This window comes from Schistocerca piceifrons, unplaced genomic scaffold, assembly GCF_021461385.2.
Source record: "Schistocerca piceifrons isolate TAMUIC-IGC-003096 unplaced genomic scaffold, iqSchPice1.1 HiC_scaffold_616, whole genome shotgun sequence".
Lineage (NCBI taxonomy): Eukaryota > Metazoa > Arthropoda > Insecta > Orthoptera > Acrididae > Schistocerca > Schistocerca piceifrons.
Window position 1 is genome coordinate 1 of NW_025728857.1, and position 14,496 is coordinate 14,496.

Genomic DNA, 14,496 nt, shown 5'->3' on the forward strand with positions numbered 1-14,496 from the left:
AAGGATGCGAAATGTGCGCGGATACGCTGTCCGAATGCGTCTGGATGTGCTCCCCTAGCCTGCCTCGAAATGCGCCTGCCAGGTACGATCACCTTCGGCCGCTGCCGACTGGCGGGAAGCCGACACAGCGCGGACGCGCGGCGCTCGCTTGTGCGGTGGTGGTGTAATGGTCAGCATAGTTGCGTTCCAAGCAGTTGATCCGGGTTCGATTCCCGGCCACCGCAGCAGGCTTTTAATTTCGCGTATGAGTACTTTTGCCACGCGCTCTTAAATTATTGTTTTTTCGCCCTCTTACTCGCTGCATACCAGCCCTTAGTGTGTCTCGACTTGTCTCGACTTTGCTCGGCTGACGCGAGAGCTGACGCTCTCAAATCGGCCTATATCAAAACGACAAGCACGAGAAACGACTGAGAGAGGTAAGGAGAGGCGAGGCGATGGACACACAGCACGCCCCCTTCATTTCACGGTGGCGTCTCCCTGACCGAATCGGGCTGTAGCTCCGAAAAGAAAGGAGAAACAAAAATAGGAAGTAAAAGTGCCAATAGCGCCCTGTGTTCCCATGCGCTCACCCGCCCAAGTACTGACAAGGGCCAAAGTTGTTACGCATCGGCAATCGGACATTTTCTTTCATTTTCTCTTTATCGGTTGAGAACCAGTGTATTCAAGATATTATGGCCATTGCCGAGTGAATGCTGTAGCGCTCCCCGACGAGTCGGGTTCGGATCCTCTATCAACTTCCACGCAGGGTGATGATCTTTTGGTCACCACACTCGCCAGCTGAAATCGGCGCCGCCTTTTCGTAGTAGGAAAAGAGTAGTGGCCCGTGGGGGGATCGAACCCACGACCTTCGCGTTATTAGCACGACGCTCTAACCAACTGAGCTAACGGGCCTCGGCAGATGCAGTTGCTCAGCCCTACGCTGGAAACAGGTGGCATGAAGCCGCACACCATTTCTATGGTCGTCGTGTGTCTGCTTCCCTAGTCTATATTCTGCTGACGGTCACGAAACAGTAGCTATATTGCGAGCAGGACGGGAAACGGCCGCTCGGACAGCTCAAACTTGTCACGATTCGTGTGGAAAAAATTCCGTTCCGGTACCGGGAATCGAACCCGGGCCTCCTGGGTGAAAGCCAGGTATCCTAGCCACTAGACCACACCGGATGTGGCCGTTTCGTTCGACCGTTCGTACGGTCGCTTGTCGCATTTCGTGTCGAGTGCCGCGTCGGCGCCCCCCTCTCTTTGCGAGCATCTGTGCACATACTGACTGGCAAGGCGCGCACCTCAAACGTCGCAGAGCAATGCTTTTGGCTTCATGCTCTGCTGGGAGAAGAGGAAAAGGGAAGCTGTAAGTAGCAATAACAGGAAGTAAACATTTTCCCGCTGAAGCGTTGAAACGCTGTGGATAACAAACAAGAAATACGTTGGCGCCCTAGCAACAGCACCACCATGTCACAGAAAATTAAATGCCCGGGTGAGGATCGAACTCACGACCTTAAGATTATGAGACTTACGCGCTGCCTACTGCGCTACCGAGGCACGGGTGCACCGCTTGTCCTGGAAACTGGGTAAACACCTTACCCAATATTAGACGTAGAGACACTGTACTTCCTGGATAACGTGTTCTGTTGCTACACGTGCACTGCCGGCCCAGTTGATTGCGGTGCTGCTGCAGCTGTTGCAACGATAGGCAGCACTCCTTGTCGTTGAAGTTCAGTGCCTCGGAGGCACCCGGACCCAGCAACTTGTGAGGCCAGGCCGACGCTAGTCTGTAGAACATGATGCGAGCGTCCTAGTGGGGACCCGCGAGTGCTGCGTTCTCGGTCCTTCTCAAGGGAAATCCAGCTACACATTCTTGTGGATCGTGCATCTCAAGCGCTCAAGCCACGCGGCAGCATTATCGCGGGAAAAGCAAAATGATGCATCGGCCGGGAATCGAACCCGGGCCGCCCGCGTGGCAGGCGAGCATTCTACCACTGAACCACCGATGCTCGGGCCAGCGGTAACTTGACGCTGCTTGCCGAGCAGATGTCTCAAGGGAAAGTGGGACTGCCGTCAAGCGCCGTAGCATTCTGTGGAAAAGATGCTGCAGACGCTGAATCCTGCACTGCACTGCTCTGCTTAAAAATGCCGCCAGAACGCGGTCCTCTGCGTACTCTTGCGTTGCCGGCGCCCAACTCTTGCCAAAGGATGCGAAATGTGCGCGGATACGCTGTCCGAATGCGTCTGGATGTGCTCCCCTAGCCTGCCTCGAAATGCGCCTGCCAGGTACGATCACCTTCGGCCGCTGCCGACTGGCGGGAAGCCGACACAGCGCGGACGCGCGGCGCTCGCTTGTGCGGTGGTGGTGTAATGGTCAGCATAGTTGCGTTCCAAGCAGTTGATCCGGGTTCGATTCCCGGCCACCGCAGCAGGCTTTTAATTTCGCGTATGAGTACTTTTGCCACGCGCTCTTAAATTATTGTTTTTTCGCCCTCTTACTCGCTGCATACCAGCCCTTAGTGTGTCTCGACTTGTCTCGACTTTGCTCGGCTGACGCGAGAGCTGACGCTCTCAAATCGGCCTATATCAAAACGACAAGCACGAGAAACGACTGAGAGAGGTAAGGAGAGGCGAGGCGATGGACACACAGCACGCCCCCTTCATTTCACGGTGGCGTCTCCCTGACCGAATCGGGCTGTAGCTCCGAAAAGAAAGGAGAAACAAAAATAGGAAGTAAAAGTGCCAATAGCGCCCTGTGTTCCCATGCGCTCACCCGCCCAAGTACTGACAAGGGCCAAAGTTGTTACGCATCGGCAATCGGACATTTTCTTTCATTTTCTCTTTATCGGTTGAGAACCAGTGTATTCAAGATATTATGGCCATTGCCGAGTGAATGCTGTAGCGCTCCCCGACGAGTCGGGTTCGGATCCTCTATCAACTTCCACGCAGGGTGATGATCTTTTGGTCACCACACTCGCCAGCTGAAATCGGCGCCGCCTTTTCGTAGTAGGAAAAGAGTAGTGGCCCGTGGGGGGATCGAACCCACGACCTTCGCGTTATTAGCACGACGCTCTAACCAACTGAGCTAACGGGCCTCGGCAGATGCAGTTGCTCAGCCCTACGCTGGAAACAGGTGGCATGAAGCCGCACACCATTTCTATGGTCGTCGTGTGTCTGCTTCCCTAGTCTATATTCTGCTGACGGTCACGAAACAGTAGCTATATTGCGAGCAGGACGGGAAACGGCCGCTCGGACAGCTCAAACTTGTCACGATTCGTGTGGAAAAAATTCCGTTCCGGTACCGGGAATCGAACCCGGGCCTCCTGGGTGAAAGCCAGGTATCCTAGCCACTAGACCACACCGGATGTGGCCGTTTCGTTCGACCGTTCGTACGGTCGCTTGTCGCATTTCGTGTCGAGTGCCGCGTCGGCGCCCCCCTCTCTTTGCGAGCATCTGTGCACATACTGACTGGCAAGGCGCGCACCTCAAACGTCGCAGAGCAATGCTTTTGGCTTCATGCTCTGCTGGGAGAAGAGGAAAAGGGAAGCTGTAAGTAGCAATAACAGGAAGTAAACATTTTCCCGCTGAAGCGTTGAAACGCTGTGGATAACAAACAAGAAATACGTTGGCGCCCTAGCAACAGCACCACCATGTCACAGAAAATTAAATGCCCCGGGTGAGGATCGAACTCACGACCTTAAGATTATGAGACTTACGCGCTGCCTACTGCGCTACCGAGGCACGGGTGCACCGCTTGTCCTGGAAACTGGGTAAACACCTTACCCAATATTAGACGTAGAGACACTGTACTTCCTGGATAACGTGTTCTGTTGCTACACGTGCACTGCCGGCCCAGTTGATTGCGGTGCTGCTGCAGCTGTTGCAACGATAGGCAGCACTCCTTGTCGTTGAAGTTCAGTGCCTCGGAGGCACCCGGACCCAGCAACTTGTGAGGCCAGGCCGACGCTAGTCTGTAGAACATGATGCGAGCGTCCTAGTGGGGACCCGCGAGTGCTGCGTTCTCGGTCCTTCTCAAGGGAAATCCAGCTACACATTCTTGTGGATCGTGCATCTCAAGCGCTCAAGCCACGCGGCAGCATTATCGCGGGAAAAGCAAAATGATGCATCGGCCGGGAATCGAACCCGGGCCGCCCGCGTGGCAGGCGAGCATTCTACCACTGAACCACCGATGCTCGGGCCAGCGGTAACTTGACGCTGCTTGCCGAGCAGATGTCTCAAGGGAAAGTGGGACTGCCGTCAAGCGCCGTAGCATTCTGTGGAAAAGATGCTGCAGACGCTGAATCCTGCACTGCACTGCTCTGCTTAAAAATGCCGCCAGAACGCGGTCCTCTGCGTACTCTTGCGTTGCCGGCGCCCAACTCTTGCCAAAGGATGCGAAATGTGCGCGGATACGCTGTCCGAATGCGTCTGGATGTGCTCCCCTAGCCTGCCTCGAAATGCGCCTGCCAGGTACGATCACCTTCGGCCGCTGCCGACTGGCGGGAAGCCGACACAGCGCGGACGCGCGGCGCTCGCTTGTGCGGTGGTGGTGTAATGGTCAGCATAGTTGCGTTCCAAGCAGTTGATCCGGGTTCGATTCCCGGCCACCGCAGCAGGCTTTTAATTTCGCGTATGAGTACTTTTGCCACGCGCTCTTAAATTATTGTTTTTTCGCCCTCTTACTCGCTGCATACCAGCCCTTAGTGTGTCTCGACTTGTCTCGACTTTGCTCGGCTGACGCGAGAGCTGACGCTCTCAAATCGGCCTATATCAAAACGACAAGCACGAGAAACGACTGAGAGAGGTAAGGAGAGGCGAGGCGATGGACACACAGCACGCCCCCTTCATTTCACGGTGGCGTCTCCCTGACCGAATCGGGCTGTAGCTCCGAAAAGAAAGGAGAAACAAAAATAGGAAGTAAAAGTGCCAATAGCGCCCTGTGTTCCCATGCGCTCACCCGCCCAAGTACTGACAAGGGCCAAAGTTGTTACGCATCGGCAATCGGACATTTTCTTTCATTTTCTCTTTATCGGTTGAGAACCAGTGTATTCAAGATATTATGGCCATTGCCGAGTGAATGCTGTAGCGCTCCCCGACGAGTCGGGTTCGGATCCTCTATCAACTTCCACGCAGGGTGATGATCTTTTGGTCACCACACTCGCCAGCTGAAATCGGCGCCGCCTTTTCGTAGTAGGAAAAGAGTAGTGGCCCGTGGGGGGATCGAACCCACGACCTTCGCGTTATTAGCACGACGCTCTAACCAACTGAGCTAACGGGCCTCGGCAGATGCAGTTGCTCAGCCCTACGCTGGAAACAGGTGGCATGAAGCCGCACACCATTTCTATGGTCGTCGTGTGTCTGCTTCCCTAGTCTATATTCTGCTGACGGTCACGAAACAGTAGCTATATTGCGAGCAGGACGGGAAACGGCCGCTCGGACAGCTCAAACTTGTCACGATTCGTGTGGAAAAAATTCCGTTCCGGTACCGGGAATCGAACCCGGGCCTCCTGGGTGAAAGCCAGGTATCCTAGCCACTAGACCACACCGGATGTGGCCGTTTCGTTCGACCGTTCGTACGGTCGCTTGTCGCATTTCGTGTCGAGTGCCGCGTCGGCGCCCCCCTCTCTTTGCGAGCATCTGTGCACATACTGACTGGCAAGGCGCGCACCTCAAACGTCGCAGAGCAATGCTTTTGGCTTCATGCTCTGCTGGGAGAAGAGGAAAAGGGAAGCTGTAAGTAGCAATAACAGGAAGTAAACATTTTCCCGCTGAAGCGTTGAAACGCTGTGGATAACAAACAAGAAATACGTTGGCGCCCTAGCAACAGCACCACCATGTCACAGAAAATTAAATGCCCCGGGTGAGGATCGAACTCACGACCTTAAGATTATGAGACTTACGCGCTGCCTACTGCGCTACCGAGGCACGGGTGCACCGCTTGTCCTGGAAACTGGGTAAACACCTTACCCAATATTAGACGTAGAGACACTGTACTTCCTGGATAACGTGTTCTGTTGCTACACGTGCACTGCCGGCCCAGTTGATTGCGGTGCTGCTGCAGCTGTTGCAACGATAGGCAGCACTCCTTGTCGTTGAAGTTCAGTGCCTCGGAGGCACCCGGACCCAGCAACTTGTGAGGCCAGGCCGACGCTAGTCTGTAGAACATGATGCGAGCGTCCTAGTGGGGACCCGCGAGTGCTGCGTTCTCGGTCCTTCTCAAGGGAAATCCAGCTACACATTCTTGTGGATCGTGCATCTCAAGCGCTCAAGCCACGCGGCAGCATTATCGCGGGAAAAGCAAAATGATGCATCGGCCGGGAATCGAACCCGGGCCGCCCGCGTGGCAGGCGAGCATTCTACCACTGAACCACCGATGCTCGGGCCAGCGGTAACTTGACGCTGCTTGCCGAGCAGATGTCTCAAGGGAAAGTGGGACTGCCGTCAAGCGCCGTAGCATTCTGTGGAAAAGATGCTGCAGACGCTGAATCCTGCACTGCACTGCTCTGCTTAAAAATGCCGCCAGAACGCGGTCCTCTGCGTACTCTTGCGTTGCCGGCGCCCAACTCTTGCCAAAGGATGCGAAATGTGCGCGGATACGCTGTCCGAATGCGTCTGGATGTGCTCCCCTAGCCTGCCTCGAAATGCGCCTGCCAGGTACGATCACCTTCGGCCGCTGCCGACTGGCGGGAAGCCGACACAGCGCGGACGCGCGGCGCTCGCTTGTGCGGTGGTGGTGTAATGGTCAGCATAGTTGCGTTCCAAGCAGTTGATCCGGGTTCGATTCCCGGCCACCGCAGCAGGCTTTTAATTTCGCGTATGAGTACTTTTGCCACGCGCTCTTAAATTATTGTTTTTTTCGCCCTCTTACTCGCTGCATACCAGCCCTTAGTGTGTCTCGACTTGTCTCGACTTTGCTCGGCTGACGCGAGAGCTGACGCTCTCAAATCGGCCTATATCAAAACGACAAGCACGAGAAACGACTGAGAGAGGTAAGGAGAGGCGAGGCGATGGACACACAGCACGCCCCCTTCATTTCACGGTGGCGTCTCCCTGACCGAATCGGGCTGTAGCTCCGAAAAGAAAGGAGAAACAAAAATAGGAAGTAAAAGTGCCAATAGCGCCCTGTGTTCCCATGCGCTCACCCGCCCAAGTACTGACAAGGGCCAAAGTTGTTACGCATCGGCAATCGGACATTTTCTTTCATTTTCTCTTTATCGGTTGAGAACCAGTGTATTCAAGATATTATGGCCATTGCCGAGTGAATGCTGTAGCGCTCCCCGACGAGTCGGGTTCGGATCCTCTATCAACTTCCACGCAGGGTGATGATCTTTTGGTCACCACACTCGCCAGCTGAAATCGGCGCCGCCTTTTCGTAGTAGGAAAAGAGTAGTGGCCCGTGGGGGGATCGAACCCACGACCTTCGCGTTATTAGCACGACGCTCTAACCAACTGAGCTAACGGGCCTCGGCAGATGCAGTTGCTCAGCCCTACGCTGGAAACAGGTGGCATGAAGCCGCACACCATTTCTATGGTCGTCGTGTGTCTGCTTCCCTAGTCTATATTCTGCTGACGGTCACGAAACAGTAGCTATATTGCGAGCAGGACGGGAAACGGCCGCTCGGACAGCTCAAACTTGTCACGATTCGTGTGGAAAAAATTCCGTTCCGGTACCGGGAATCGAACCCGGGCCTCCTGGGTGAAAGCCAGGTATCCTAGCCACTAGACCACACCGGATGTGGCCGTTTCGTTCGACCGTTCGTACGGTCGCTTGTCGCATTTCGTGTCGAGTGCCGCGTCGGCGCCCCCCTCTCTTTGCGAGCATCTGTGCACATACTGACTGGCAAGGCGCGCACCTCAAACGTCGCAGAGCAATGCTTTTGGCTTCATGCTCTGCTGGGAGAAGAGGAAAAGGGAAGCTGTAAGTAGCAATAACAGGAAGTAAACATTTTCCCGCTGAAGCGTTGAAACGCTGTGGATAACAAACAAGAAATACGTTGGCGCCCTAGCAACAGCACCACCATGTCACAGAAAATTAAATGCCCCGGGTGAGGATCGAACTCACGACCTTAAGATTATGAGACTTACGCGCTGCCTACTGCGCTACCGAGGCACGGGTGCACCGCTTGTCCTGGAAACTGGGTAAACACCTTACCCAATATTAGACGTAGAGACACTGTACTTCCTGGATAACGTGTTCTGTTGCTACACGTGCACTGCCGGCCCAGTTGATTGCGGTGCTGCTGCAGCTGTTGCAACGATAGGCAGCACTCCTTGTCGTTGAAGTTCAGTGCCTCGGAGGCACCCGGACCCAGCAACTTGTGAGGCCAGGCCGACGCTAGTCTGTAGAACATGATGCGAGCGTCCTAGTGGGGACCCGCGAGTGCTGCGTTCTCGGTCCTTCTCAAGGGAAATCCAGCTACACATTCTTGTGGATCGTGCATCTCAAGCGCTCAAGCCACGCGGCAGCATTATCGCGGGAAAAGCAAAATGATGCATCGGCCGGGAATCGAACCCGGGCCGCCCGCGTGGCAGGCGAGCATTCTACCACTGAACCACCGATGCTCGGGCCAGCGGTAACTTGACGCTGCTTGCCGAGCAGATGTCTCAAGGGAAAGTGGGACTGCCGTCAAGCGCCGTAGCATTCTGTGGAAAAGATGCTGCAGACGCTGAATCCTGCACTGCACTGCTCTGCTTAAAAAATGCCGCCAGAACGCGGTCCTCTGCGTACTCTTGCGTTGCCGGCGCCCAACTCTTGCCAAAGGATGCGAAATGTGCGCGGATACGCTGTCCGAATGCGTCTGGATGTGCTCCCTAGCCTGCCTCGAAATGCGCCTGCCAGGTACGATCACCTTCGGCCGCTGCCGACTGGCGGGAAGCCGACACAGCGCGGACGCGCGGCGCTCGCTTGTGCGGTGGTGGTGTAATGGTCAGCATAGTTGCGTTCCAAGCAGTTGATCCGGGTTCGATTCCCGGCCACCGCAGCAGGCTTTTAATTTCGCGTATGAGTACTTTTGCCACGCGCTCTTAAATTATTGTTTTTTCGCCCTCTTACTCGCTGCATACCAGCCCTTAGTGTGTCTCGACTTGTCTCGACTTTGCTCGGCTGACGCGAGAGCTGACGCTCTCAAATCGGCCTATATCAAAACGACAAGCACGAGAAAACGACTGAGAGAGGTAAGGAGAGGCGAGGCGATGGACACACAGCACGCCCCCTTCATTTCACGGTGGCGTCTCCCTGACCGAATCGGGCTGTAGCTCCGAAAAGAAAGGAGAAACAAAAATAGGAAGTAAAAGTGCCAATAGCGCCCTGTGTTCCCATGCGCTCACCCGCCCAAGTACTGACAAGGGCCAAAGTTGTTACGCATCGGCAATCGGACATTTTCTTTCATTTTCTCTTTATCGGTTGAGAACCAGTGTATTCAAGATATTATGGCCATTGCCGAGTGAATGCTGTAGCGCTCCCCGACGAGTCGGGTTCGGATCCTCTATCAACTTCCACGCAGGGTGATGATCTTTTGGTCACCACACTCGCCAGCTGAAATCGGCGCCGCCTTTTCGTAGTAGGAAAAGAGTAGTGGCCCGTGGGGGGATCGAACCCACGACCTTCGCGTTATTAGCACGACGCTCTAACCAACTGAGCTAACGGGCCTCGGCAGATGCAGTTGCTCAGCCCTACGCTGGAAACAGGTGGCATGAAGCCGCACACCATTTCTATGGTCGTCGTGTGTCTGCTTCCCTAGTCTATATTCTGCTGACGGTCACGAAACAGTAGCTATATTGCGAGCAGGACGGGAAACGGCCGCTCGGACAGCTCAAACTTGTCACGATTCGTGTGGAAAAAATTCCGTTCCGGTACCGGGAATCGAACCCGGGCCTCCTGGGTGAAAGCCAGGTATCCTAGCCACTAGACCACACCGGATGTGGCCGTTTCGTTCGACCGTTCGTACGGTCGCTTGTCGCATTTCGTGTCGAGTGCCGCGTCGGCGCCCCCCTCTCTTTGCGAGCATCTGTGCACATACTGACTGGCAAGGCGCGCACCTCAAACGTCGCAGAGCAATGCTTTTGGCTTCATGCTCTGCTGGGAGAAGAGGAAAAGGGAAGCTGTAAGTAGCAATAACAGGAAGTAAACATTTTCCGCTGAAGCGTTGAAACGCTGTGGATAACAAACAAGAAATACGTTGGCGCCCTAGCAACAGCACCACCATGTCACAGAAAATTAAATGCCCCGGGTGAGGATCGAACTCACGACCTTAAGATTATGAGACTTACGCGCTGCCTACTGCGCTACCGAGGCACGGGTGCACCGCTTGTCCTGGAAACTGGGTAAACACCTTACCCAATATTAGACGTAGAGACACTGTACTTCCTGGATAACGTGTTCTGTTGCTACACGTGCACTGCCGGCCCAGTTGATTGCGGTGCTGCTGCAGCTGTTGCAACGATAGGCAGCACTCCTTGTCGTTGAAGTTCAGTGCCTCGGAGGCACCCGGACCCAGCAACTTGTGAGGCCAGGCCGACGCTAGTCTGTAGAACATGATGCGAGCGTCCTAGTGGGGACCCGCGAGTGCTGCGTTCTCGGTCCTTCTCAAGGGAAATCCAGCTACACATTCTTGTGGATCGTGCATCTCAAGCGCTCAAGCCACGCGGCAGCATTATCGCGGGAAAAGCAAAATGATGCATCGGCCGGGAATCGAACCCGGGCCGCCCGCGTGGCAGGCGAGCATTCTACCACTGAACCACCGATGCTCGGGCCAGCGGTAACTTGACGCTGCTTGCCGAGCAGATGTCTCAAGGGAAAGTGGGACTGCCGTCAAGCGCCGTAGCATTCTGTGGAAAAGATGCTGCAGACGCTGAATCCTGCACTGCACTGCTCTGCTTAAAAATGCCGCCAGAACGCGGTCCTCTGCGTACTCTTGCGTTGCCGGCGCCCAACTCTTGCCAAAGGATGCGAAATGTGCGCGGATACGCTGTCCGAATGCGTCTGGATGTGCTCCCCTAGCCTGCCTCGAAATGCGCCTGCCAGGTACGATCACCTTCGGCCGCTGCCGACTGGCGGGAAGCCGACACAGCGCGGACGCGCGGCGCTCGCTTGTGCGGTGGTGGTGTAATGGTCAGCATAGTTGCGTTCCAAGCAGTTGATCCGGGTTCGATTCCCGGCCACCGCAGCAGGCTTTTAATTTCGCGTATGAGTACTTTTGCCACGCGCTCTTAAATTATTGTTTTTTCGCCCTCTTACTCGCTGCATACCAGCCCTTAGTGTGTCTCGACTTGTCTCGACTTTGCTCGGCTGACGCGAGAGCTGACGCTCTCAAATCGGCCTATATCAAAACGACAAGCACGAGAAACGACTGAGAGAGGTAAGGAGAGGCGAGGCGATGGACACACAGCACGCCCCCTTCATTTCACGGTGGCGTCTCCCTGACCGAATCGGGCTGTAGCTCCGAAAAGAAAGGAGAAACAAAAATAGGAAGTAAAAGTGCCAATAGCGCCCTGTGTTCCCATGCGCTCACCCGCCCAAGTACTGACAAGGGCCAAAGTTGTTACGCATCGGCAATCGGACATTTTCTTTCATTTTCTCTTTATCGGTTGAGAACCAGTGTATTCAAGATATTATGGCCATTGCCGAGTGAATGCTGTAGCGCTCCCCGACGAGTCGGGTTCGGATCCTCTATCAACTTCCACGCAGGGTGATGATCTTTTGGTCACCACACTCGCCAGCTGAAATCGGCGCCGCCTTTTCGTAGTAGGAAAAGAGTAGTGGCCCGTGGGGGGATCGAACCCACGACCTTCGCGTTATTAGCACGACGCTCTAACCAACTGAGCTAACGGGCCTCGGCAGATGCAGTTGCTCAGCCCTACGCTGGAAACAGGTGGCATGAAGCCGCACACCATTTCTATGGTCGTCGTGTGTCTGCTTCCCTAGTCTATATTCTGCTGACGGTCACGAAACAGTAGCTATATTGCGAGCAGGACGGGAAACGGCCGCTCGGACAGCTCAAACTTGTCACGATTCGTGTGGAAAAAATTCCGTTCCGGTACCGGGAATCGAACCCGGGCCTCCTGGGTGAAAGCCAGGTATCCTAGCCACTAGACCACACCGGATGTGGCCGTTTCGTTCGACCGTTCGTACGGTCGCTTGTCGCATTTCGTGTCGAGTGCCGCGTCGGCGCCCCCCCTCTCTTTGCGAGCATCTGTGCACATACTGACTGGCAAGGCGCGCACCTCAAACGTCGCAGAGCAATGCTTTTGGCTTCATGCTCTGCTGGGAGAAGAGGAAAAGGGAAGCTGTAAGTAGCAATAACAGGAGTAAACATTTTCCCGCTGAAGCGTTGAAACGCTGTGGATAACAAACAAGAAATACGTTGGCGCCCTAGCAACAGCACCACCATGTCACAGAAAATTAAATGCCCCGGGTGAGGATCGAACTCACGACCTTAAGATTATGAGACTTACGCGCTGCCTACTGCGCTACCGAGGCACGGGTGCACCGCTTGTCCTGGAAACTGGGTAAACACCTTACCCAATATTAGACGTAGAGACACTGTACTTCCTGGATAACGTGTTCTGTTGCTACACGTGCACTGCCGGCCCAGTTGATTGCGGTGCTGCTGCAGCTGTTGCAACGATAGGCAGCACTCCTTGTCGTTGAAGTTCAGTGCCTCGGAGGCACCCGGACCCAGCAACTTGTGAGGCCAGGCCGACGCTAGTCTGTAGAACATGATGCGAGCGTCCTAGTGGGGACCCGCGAGTGCTGCGTTCTCGGTCCTTCTCAAGGGAAATCCAGCTACACATTCTTGTGGATCGTGCATCTCAAGCGCTCAAGCCACGCGGCAGCATTATCGCGGGAAAAGCAAAATGATGCATCGGCCGGGAATCGAACCCGGGGCCGCCCGCGTGGCAGGCGAGCATTCTACCACTGAACCACCGATGCTCGGGCCAGCGGTAACTTGACGCTGCTTGCCGAGCAGATGTCTCAAGGGAAAGTGGGACTGCCGTCAAGCGCCGTAGCATTCTGTGGAAAAGATGCTGCAGACGCTGAATCCTGCACTGCACTGCTCTGCTTAAAAATGCCGCCAGAACGCGGTCCTCTGCGTACTCTTGCGTTGCCGGCGCCCAACTCTTGCCAAAGGATGCGAAATGTGCGCGGATACGCTGTCCGAATGCGTCTGGATGTGCTCCCCTAGCCTGCCTCGAAATGCGCCTGCCAGGTACGATCACCTTCGGCCGCTGCCGACTGGCGGGAAGCCGACACAGCGCGGACGCGCGGCGCTCGCTTGTGCGGTGGTGGTGTAATGGTCAGCATAGTTGCGTTCCAAGCAGTTGATCCGGGTTCGATTCCCGGCCACCGCAGCAGGCTTTTAATTTCGCGTATGAGTACTTTTGCCACGCGCTCTTAAATTATTGTTTTTTCGCCCTCTTACTCGCTGCATACCAGCCCTTAGTGTGTCTCGACTTGTCTCGACTTTGCTCGGCTGACGCGAGAGCTGACGCTCTCAAATCGGCCTATATCAAAACGACAAGCACGAGAAACGACTGAGAGAGGTAAGGAGAGGCGAGGCGATGGACACACAGCACGCCCCCTTCATTTCACGGTGGCGTCTCCCTGACCGAATCGGGCTGTAGCTCCGAAAAGAAAGGAGAAACAAAAATAGGAAGTAAAAGTGCCAATAGCGCCCTGTGTTCCCATGCGCTCACCCGCCCAAGTACTGACAAGGGCCAAAGTTGTTACGCATCGGCAATCGGACATTTTCTTTCATTTTCTCTTTATCGGTTGAGAACCAGTGTATTCAAGATATTATGGCCATTGCCGAGTGAATGCTGTAGCGCTCCCCGACGAGTCGGGTTCGGATCCTCTATCAACTTCCACGCAGGGTGATGATCTTTTGGTCACCACACTCGCCAGCTGAAATCGGCGCCGCCTTTTCGTAGTAGGAAAAGAGTAGTGGCCCGTGGGGGGATCGAACCCACGACCTTCGCGTTATTAGCACGACGCTCTAACCAACTGAGCTAACGGGCCTCGGCAGATGCAGTTGCTCAGCCCTACGCTGGAAACAGGTGGCATGAAGCCGCACACCATTTCTATGGTCGTCGTGTGTCTGCTTCCCTAGTCTATATTCTGCTGACGGTCACGAAACAGTAGCTATATTGCGAGCAGGACGGGAAACGGCCGCTCGGACAGCTCAAACTTGTCACGATTCGTGTGGAAAAAATTCCGTTCCGGTACCGGGAATCGAACCCGGGCCTCCTGGGTGAAAGCCAGGTATCCTAGCCACTAGACCACACCGGATGTGGCCGTTTCGTTCGACCGTTCGTACGGTCGCTTGTCGCATTTCGTGTCGAGTGCCGCGTCGGCGCCCCCCTCTCTTTGCGAGCATCTGTGCACATACTGACTGGCAAGGCGCGCACCTCAAACGTCGCAGAGCAATGCTTTTGGCTTCATGCTCTGCTGGGAGAAGAGGAAAAGGGAAGCTGTAAGTAGCAATAACAGGAAGTAAACATTTTCCCGCTGAAGCGTTG

At 55.0% G+C, this 14,496-nt stretch overlaps 33 non-coding genes across 33 annotated transcripts; 7 read left to right on the forward strand and 26 right to left on the reverse strand.

Moving 5' to 3' along the window:
• The first annotated feature begins 152 nt into the window (after positions 1 to 152).
• Trnag-ucc lies at positions 153 to 224 on the forward strand. Its single transcript has one exon. It is a non-coding gene; the product is annotated as a tRNA-Gly (tRNA).
• A 593-nt stretch (positions 225 to 817) lies between these two features.
• Trnai-aau lies at positions 818 to 891 on the reverse strand. The gene has a single exon. It is a non-coding gene; the product is annotated as a tRNA-Ile (tRNA).
• Positions 892 to 1,089: 198 nt separating this feature from the next.
• Trnae-uuc lies at positions 1,090 to 1,161 on the reverse strand. Its single transcript has one exon. It is a non-coding gene; the product is annotated as a tRNA-Glu (tRNA).
• Positions 1,162 to 1,463: 302 nt separating this feature from the next.
• Positions 1,464 to 1,537, reverse strand: Trnam-cau. The gene has a single exon. It is a non-coding gene; the product is annotated as a tRNA-Met (tRNA).
• Positions 1,538 to 1,917: 380 nt separating this feature from the next.
• On the reverse strand, positions 1,918 to 1,988 carry Trnag-gcc. Its single transcript has one exon. It is a non-coding gene; the product is annotated as a tRNA-Gly (tRNA).
• A 347-nt stretch (positions 1,989 to 2,335) lies between these two features.
• Trnag-ucc lies at positions 2,336 to 2,407 on the forward strand. Its single transcript has one exon. It is a non-coding gene; the product is annotated as a tRNA-Gly (tRNA).
• Positions 2,408 to 3,000: 593 nt separating this feature from the next.
• Positions 3,001 to 3,074, reverse strand: Trnai-aau. The gene has a single exon. It is a non-coding gene; the product is annotated as a tRNA-Ile (tRNA).
• Positions 3,075 to 3,272: 198 nt separating this feature from the next.
• Positions 3,273 to 3,344, reverse strand: Trnae-uuc. The gene has a single exon. It is a non-coding gene; the product is annotated as a tRNA-Glu (tRNA).
• Positions 3,345 to 3,647: 303 nt separating this feature from the next.
• On the reverse strand, positions 3,648 to 3,720 carry Trnam-cau. Its single transcript has one exon. It is a non-coding gene; the product is annotated as a tRNA-Met (tRNA).
• A 381-nt stretch (positions 3,721 to 4,101) lies between these two features.
• On the reverse strand, positions 4,102 to 4,172 carry Trnag-gcc. The gene has a single exon. It is a non-coding gene; the product is annotated as a tRNA-Gly (tRNA).
• A 347-nt stretch (positions 4,173 to 4,519) lies between these two features.
• Trnag-ucc lies at positions 4,520 to 4,591 on the forward strand. The gene has a single exon. It is a non-coding gene; the product is annotated as a tRNA-Gly (tRNA).
• Positions 4,592 to 5,184: 593 nt separating this feature from the next.
• Positions 5,185 to 5,258, reverse strand: Trnai-aau. The gene has a single exon. It is a non-coding gene; the product is annotated as a tRNA-Ile (tRNA).
• A 198-nt stretch (positions 5,259 to 5,456) lies between these two features.
• On the reverse strand, positions 5,457 to 5,528 carry Trnae-uuc. The gene has a single exon. It is a non-coding gene; the product is annotated as a tRNA-Glu (tRNA).
• A 303-nt stretch (positions 5,529 to 5,831) lies between these two features.
• Trnam-cau lies at positions 5,832 to 5,904 on the reverse strand. The gene has a single exon. It is a non-coding gene; the product is annotated as a tRNA-Met (tRNA).
• Positions 5,905 to 6,285: 381 nt separating this feature from the next.
• Trnag-gcc lies at positions 6,286 to 6,356 on the reverse strand. Its single transcript has one exon. It is a non-coding gene; the product is annotated as a tRNA-Gly (tRNA).
• A 347-nt stretch (positions 6,357 to 6,703) lies between these two features.
• Trnag-ucc lies at positions 6,704 to 6,775 on the forward strand. Its single transcript has one exon. It is a non-coding gene; the product is annotated as a tRNA-Gly (tRNA).
• A 594-nt stretch (positions 6,776 to 7,369) lies between these two features.
• On the reverse strand, positions 7,370 to 7,443 carry Trnai-aau. Its single transcript has one exon. It is a non-coding gene; the product is annotated as a tRNA-Ile (tRNA).
• A 198-nt stretch (positions 7,444 to 7,641) lies between these two features.
• Trnae-uuc lies at positions 7,642 to 7,713 on the reverse strand. The gene has a single exon. It is a non-coding gene; the product is annotated as a tRNA-Glu (tRNA).
• Positions 7,714 to 8,016: 303 nt separating this feature from the next.
• On the reverse strand, positions 8,017 to 8,089 carry Trnam-cau. The gene has a single exon. It is a non-coding gene; the product is annotated as a tRNA-Met (tRNA).
• A 381-nt stretch (positions 8,090 to 8,470) lies between these two features.
• On the reverse strand, positions 8,471 to 8,541 carry Trnag-gcc. Its single transcript has one exon. It is a non-coding gene; the product is annotated as a tRNA-Gly (tRNA).
• Positions 8,542 to 8,888: 347 nt separating this feature from the next.
• On the forward strand, positions 8,889 to 8,960 carry Trnag-ucc. Its single transcript has one exon. It is a non-coding gene; the product is annotated as a tRNA-Gly (tRNA).
• Positions 8,961 to 9,554: 594 nt separating this feature from the next.
• Trnai-aau lies at positions 9,555 to 9,628 on the reverse strand. The gene has a single exon. It is a non-coding gene; the product is annotated as a tRNA-Ile (tRNA).
• Positions 9,629 to 9,826: 198 nt separating this feature from the next.
• On the reverse strand, positions 9,827 to 9,898 carry Trnae-uuc. The gene has a single exon. It is a non-coding gene; the product is annotated as a tRNA-Glu (tRNA).
• Positions 9,899 to 10,200: 302 nt separating this feature from the next.
• Positions 10,201 to 10,273, reverse strand: Trnam-cau. Its single transcript has one exon. It is a non-coding gene; the product is annotated as a tRNA-Met (tRNA).
• Positions 10,274 to 10,654: 381 nt separating this feature from the next.
• Trnag-gcc lies at positions 10,655 to 10,725 on the reverse strand. The gene has a single exon. It is a non-coding gene; the product is annotated as a tRNA-Gly (tRNA).
• Positions 10,726 to 11,072: 347 nt separating this feature from the next.
• Trnag-ucc lies at positions 11,073 to 11,144 on the forward strand. Its single transcript has one exon. It is a non-coding gene; the product is annotated as a tRNA-Gly (tRNA).
• A 593-nt stretch (positions 11,145 to 11,737) lies between these two features.
• On the reverse strand, positions 11,738 to 11,811 carry Trnai-aau. Its single transcript has one exon. It is a non-coding gene; the product is annotated as a tRNA-Ile (tRNA).
• Positions 11,812 to 12,009: 198 nt separating this feature from the next.
• Trnae-uuc lies at positions 12,010 to 12,081 on the reverse strand. The gene has a single exon. It is a non-coding gene; the product is annotated as a tRNA-Glu (tRNA).
• Positions 12,082 to 12,384: 303 nt separating this feature from the next.
• Positions 12,385 to 12,457, reverse strand: Trnam-cau. The gene has a single exon. It is a non-coding gene; the product is annotated as a tRNA-Met (tRNA).
• A 381-nt stretch (positions 12,458 to 12,838) lies between these two features.
• On the reverse strand, positions 12,839 to 12,910 carry Trnag-gcc. The gene has a single exon. It is a non-coding gene; the product is annotated as a tRNA-Gly (tRNA).
• Positions 12,911 to 13,257: 347 nt separating this feature from the next.
• On the forward strand, positions 13,258 to 13,329 carry Trnag-ucc. Its single transcript has one exon. It is a non-coding gene; the product is annotated as a tRNA-Gly (tRNA).
• Positions 13,330 to 13,922: 593 nt separating this feature from the next.
• Trnai-aau lies at positions 13,923 to 13,996 on the reverse strand. The gene has a single exon. It is a non-coding gene; the product is annotated as a tRNA-Ile (tRNA).
• A 198-nt stretch (positions 13,997 to 14,194) lies between these two features.
• Trnae-uuc lies at positions 14,195 to 14,266 on the reverse strand. Its single transcript has one exon. It is a non-coding gene; the product is annotated as a tRNA-Glu (tRNA).
• Between the last annotated feature and the right edge of the window lie 230 nt (positions 14,267 to 14,496).